Consider the following 6,000-nt stretch of genomic DNA (forward strand, 5'->3'; position numbering starts at 1 on the left):
AGCCTGGACTGGTGGCCCTTCCTGCACCTCCCTGACCTGCTGGAAATTGGCTGAGGCCAGGGTGCAGCATCCTAGGCTCAGGGGTGCAGTCCGAGAGTGGAGGGCCTTCAGCATCCTCCCCAGTAAGGTAAGGTGAGGGGACGGAGAGGCTCAGGGCCCAGGCAGCCTCCCAAGAATGCTCAGGGGGGATTGTCACCTTAAGGCCTGTTCTGCTTCAAGCAGGGTGCAGTGGGTGTTGGGGTGTGGGGCATGGCCTCAGTCCTGGGAATGATGACAAAATAATAGGTCCCCAGTTCCCAGGCTGAGCCCCGAGAGCTGGGTGCTCCACTGTAGTCGTGTGGCCTGGCCTGTGTTCCAGACGGCTGTGACAGACGGGTCGGCGTTAAGCTGTGCTTTGGATTAAAAGTACTTTAGTGACAATGCTTGATATTTCATTTTTGGCTCTGATAGAAAGTTTAAAATAGTTTGATTTAATTTTTTTTAAAAGAATGTTGGTTTAAATTAAAAATTCACTTGCGCAGAGTGGAGGCAGCTTGCACGTTGTGGGTTTGACATGTGGCTTCCTGTGACTGAGGACCTGTTTTATGGGGGGTTGGCTGCTGGGAGGGGGGCCTCTTACCTGGGGCAGGATCCTCCCATGCTGTCCAGCACTGAGGGCACCGTAGACGGCCTTCCCTGTACTGACTGCTGTGTGGGTGGTTGGTAGGCCTCTGTGTGGTGCCCAGGTGCGTATGCAGCGGGTGCCCATCAGCCTGCCTTGACTGCTCGAGCCTTAGTTTCCTCATCTGTAAACCAGAATGATGGTGACTGGGCGGGGTTGATGAGCCTGTGGGAAACTCCCAAGAGGCACCCCAGGGAAAGGTGTAGATGTACCCCATCAGACCCTCAGTCTACCTGGCAGCTCTGACCCATGCTGCCCCTGTGCCTGGTTCCTGGCCCAACCACTCAAGGCTCAGGTCTCCATAGGAAGGAGGCCATGAGAAGGGCCCTGTGGGATATCGGGGCCTCTGTGCAGGATTCTGCTCTGGGGCAGGTGGACCTCCACTGGCCCCAACCTTTGACTTTATCCCCTCTGGTGCTCCACGGTCCTATGATTCTCACCGAAGATGACCCCAGGCTGCGGTCTCCATCCCGTGTGCTCACGGTGCTAGCCTTTGGGTCCAGCCTGAGGACAATGAAGCTCCCGGCTGGCTGCCCCACCTCAGGGACTGGCCCAACACCTTCCATGTGCATATATCTGGGGACCAGCTTACCCTACCCTGCCTGCCCCACCTTCCTCGTTCTCCAGTTGACAGTGGCAGTGAATGGCAAGCTAGTCAGACTGGCAGAAGCAGAAGGGAGGGTCGGGCAGGACTTCCTCAGGCCCCTGGCTTCTTGCCACACATCACAGGCCGGGCTTATTGTCCTCCGTCTCCAGAGGCAGCTGGACGCGTGGCCCTGGAGCCCTGGAATTTGTTCCACCCACGCGAGTCCCTGGTTCTCACCGTGCAGGTGGGCTCTCCTGCTGGCTCAGGTGGACCCTGAGTGGGGTCCTGTGTCCATTCTGCTACAGGGTGGGGTTGTACTGGGAGCTGTAGACAGGAGGTGCCCTGTTCAAAGATGGGGCTGCAAAGTGGGCATCTGGGGTGCTTTGGCCCCCAAACCCCCAAATGGTGCCTGAAAGACTGGCAGAGCTCCTGGGAGAGAGGTCCCAGGAACAGGGAGAATGAGTCAGGCTCCTCCCTGCGGGGTCCCTGAGGACCCTGGGAAATACCTCAGAACTGTCAGCTCGGTGGCAGAAAGATGCCTTTCTATAGAGCCTGTTCGCACAGGCCAGGGGCCAGCAGCTAGACCCAGCTGTGCATGTGCACACTCAGAGACTGTCTGGGTCCTGGGGCAGCAGAGACAGACAGCCATGGGGGACCCTGCAGGGTACCCCTGACCTCATGGGTACTGGGAAGGTGCAGTGGAGCCCAGAGCTATGTGGAGGGTGGCTAGCGTGCCACCTGGATGTCTGTGCCCACTGGCTGGTCAGGTCTTGCGTGAGCTCCACATCCCATCCCACAGGCAGAACCCTCCTGCACTCCTGCCCTCTCAGAACCTCTTACAATGAAGCTGAGCATGTAGAGTGGCCCTGGCCTCCCTGCTGGCTCCTGCCTGCTTAGGCCCCATCCATATGGGCCGTCCACAGTGGCTTGGGGATGGGTCTGAGGGAGCCCACAGCAGGCCCTAGTGGAAGGAGCAGGGCTCAGGGGCAGGCACACCACCATCCAGGCCCTTTGGACCAGTCTGTAGCCACAAATGACAATTCTTTGGGAGCTGTCCCCAGTCCCTGTGCACCCTGTGACATTGCTATGGAGTGAGCTGGACTTTCAGGGTCTCTAGTGGGCCTGGCCAGGAGTGCAGACCAGCAGTGCCCTTCTCAGAGGTCTGAGTTTGGGTCAAGGAGGCAGAGTGCCTGGGGAACATGGATGACTTCTGAGAGTGAGCATGAGAACACTGCTCTGTGGGCTCTGCCCACAGTGTGACCTTGGACTCCCCCACCATGGCCTTGGGTGAACTTACTGTGGTCTTGATTGAGCCTCTCACTGTGACCTTGGTGAGCCTATATGACCTTGGATGACCTCACCGTGACCTTGGGTGACCCCACTATGACCTTGTACTGGACACTGTCCTCCTGGTCAGCTATCATGAACAAAAGGGACTTGGCCCCATGTCTGGGGAAGGCCTGGGATCCCTGAGCATGAGGGAGGAGCAGGGAGGGCTGGTCCAGGTCCAGCCACAGGCCCCCCTTCTGTGCACCCTGCACTTCCTGTGAGAAGAGCGCTAGGTCCCCGTCCTGGAGCACAGAGCTGTGCACTGAGATGCAGGCAGGGTTGGCCCACCAGCTTCTAGATGGGAAGTTCCGGAAGCTTTCCTGCCACTTACCCCCAGGCAGAGCCTCGCCCTGGACATCTTGAGCTTCTGACTGTGGCCTCAGACCCTCAAGGCTGGAGTCTGAGTCTTTTCTGTGTCCACCAGAGTCACAGGAAGAGACCCTGGCCCAAGTCGGTTCTGAGGGGGCAGGTGCCGAGGGGCAGCAGGCCGAGTCCTTTTTTCCTGGGTTCCAGGGCCTGGCTCTCAGCATTCACCCCTGGGTGGGAGCCAGGGCCAGCCTGGCCTTGGAGATGACCGCAGTGTGCAGGAGGAGGCCCGCCCCCAGCATACCCCCATCTCTGGAGTCCACCCCCTCCCTGCGGGCACTCAGACGAAAAGCGTGTGGTTTTTGCAAAATGAAACAGCGACTGTTTCCAACCATGCCTTTGAGCCGCCAAAAAATGTGGAGTATTCATTATCTGGCCCCCAGCCTGCCGATTAGTGGGCAGCGTTCCTTGGAGGGCTGACCCGAGGGCTGCCCTGCCACGCACTGGGCATCCGTCCCCAGAGTGCCCGCAGCCCCAGGTCCCTGCCCCTGCGGGGGTAGCGGAAGCAACCCTCCTGCCCCTTTGTGGCCCTGGACACGGGGCTCCACTGCCCATAAAGCCCTTTATTATCCAGAAAGACACACAGACCCCTCCACTGCTGCCCAAGCGTCCTGGACAGGGCAGGGAACCCATCCTGTGCTCCAGCTTCAAGCTGGGGAGCACAGTGGTGACCCCCTCATCTTGCCAGAGGGACTCTGTGTCCTAAGGACCTTCCTGGGCATCTGGGCTTCAGACCCTGGAGACAAAGGTAGAGTGCACAGCTGGTGGGGCCAGGCTTGCCTGCTGGGGAGCGGTCTGCGTGCCTGTGGGGAGAACGCTGGGAGCCCTGTTCCAGCTTTTATGAGGTGCGTGGGTGATTCACAGTTTTGGGGGGTCTGGATGGTTGTCCTGTGGCAGTGAGGGGGATGCACGGAAGATGGGGCAAGGCTGGGCCGGGAGGCTATGCTTTCTTGTGCTTTGAGAGGTGGGGACTAGCAAGGCTTGTCTGGGAACAGGCACTGAGACCCCTGTTCCCCTGCCTCCATCTCTGAGGCTTCTTTGTCCTGGCTCAGCCCTGCAGGTTTCCAGAGGCTGTGGAATCTCTAGGCGGAGCTCCCAGCATCCCCGAGAGGTTCCAAGGTCTTGCTGGATCCCCAGGCGCTGGGCCTTCCCCTACGGTGCATTTCTGAAGAGAAAGCGGCAGCGGCCGACTTGCCAGGACTTGATCCTGCAGAGACACAGCCACCTGGAAAGGAGGCTCCAGTATCTGTCAAGTTGGAGGTTCTTAACTAAGCCCCACAGGCACCAGTGAACCTTACGTGACCCCGTAACCATTTCCCCCATCCTTTGCTGGGCCAGGCCCTTTGCCCTGTCCTCCAGCTCCCTTGAGCCCCAGTAGCCAGGAGCCAGGACTCACCCTTAGAGCCACATTCACCCAAGACTTCCAGGACTAACAAATAGAAAAGCCAAACCTATATTCCCGACAGGACAGACCTGTTTCTTGTGACCAATGGATCTCAAGAAGTTTATTCACCCACTATCTATCCAACCATCCACTATCCACCATCCACAATCCACCATGTACCATCTCTTCATCCATCCACCATCCACTATCCATCCTTGGCTGAACAGAGACTGCACACCAAGATGGTCATTGAGTCAGCCTGGTGTCGAAGAAGTACCCTGAAAGTCAGCTCTGTTCCTGACGGGTCAGTGACCTTGCACAGGGACTTACCTCTTTTGGCCTTCATTTGTTCAGTTAGATCAGATTGCCCCAAATTTTGTACAGATGCATTGATGAAGTTTTATGACCATGTTTTCTTCTATTTTTTTCCTCTGACCATGTTTTTGTCTAAGAGTTTTTATAGTTTTAGTTCTTATATTTAGGTCTTTGGTCCATTTTTAGTTAATTTTTGAATATGGTGTGAGGTAGGGGTTCAAATTCATTCTTTTACATGTTGAAATCCATTTGTCTCAGTTTAGTTCCTTACTGAGCTGATTTTGACCTTTTTACATCTCTTTGGATTTTAGGGTCCGCTTGTCAATTTCCACAACAAAGGTGCTGGTGTTTTGATAGAGATTGTTGATTAGTTTGTAGGTTTTGCCATCTTTTTTAAAAAAATATTTTTTGAGTTCTAGATGGACACAATACCTTTATTTTATTACAATTGTTTGTTTGTTTATTTATTTATTTTTATGTGGTGCTGAGGATCAAACCATTGCCTCACACATACCAGGTGAGCGCACTACCACTGAGTTCCACCCCAGCCCGAGGTTTTACCAACTTGAAATTACATTTTCCAGCCCATTAACAGTATATTCCTTGCAATGACATTTTGTTTTCAGGGTACAAGTCTTGTACTAATTCTGTTGAATTTATTCCGAAGTATTTTGTTCATTTAGATTCTATTGTAATTGGAATTGTTTTCTTAATTCTGTTTTGGGGTTGTTCATTGCTAGTCTATGTTGATTGATTTTTATATATTGATCTTGTATTCTGCAACCTTGTTGAAATTGTTTAATAGTTCAAGTGTGTGTGTGTGTGTGTGTGTCTGTGTGTATTCTTTAGGATTTTCTGAAAATAAGATTATGCACCTACGGTTAGTAGTAGTTTTCTTTCTTTCTTTTAAATGTATGTGCTTTTTGTATCTTTTTCTGTTTCTTTGCACTGGCTACAATCTCCACCAGAACACTGAGCAGAGGTGGTGAGAACCGACATCCTTGTCCTGCTCCTCATCTCAGGCAGAGTTCTAAGTCCTTTGCCATTAGGTATGATACTATAGTATATATATTAAGTAGATGCCCTTTATCGGGTTGAGGAAGTTTCTTCTACTTATTTTTTTCCCTGTGATGATGGGGTACTAGAGTTTTATCAAATGCCTTTTCTACATTGGAATGATCACGTGTTTTTCCCCCTTTATTCTATTACTATCATGTATTACATTGATTATTTTGTATGTTGAACAAAATTTACATCCTTGGGACAAATGCTACCTGATCACGGGGTACAGCCATTATTTTTATGTGTTGTTGGATTTGGTTTACTAATATTTTATTCAAAAATATTTACATTGCATGA

This window comes from Marmota flaviventris, chromosome 19 (genome assembly GCF_047511675.1).
Source record: "Marmota flaviventris isolate mMarFla1 chromosome 19, mMarFla1.hap1, whole genome shotgun sequence".
NCBI classification, from domain to species: domain Eukaryota; kingdom Metazoa; phylum Chordata; class Mammalia; order Rodentia; family Sciuridae; genus Marmota; species Marmota flaviventris.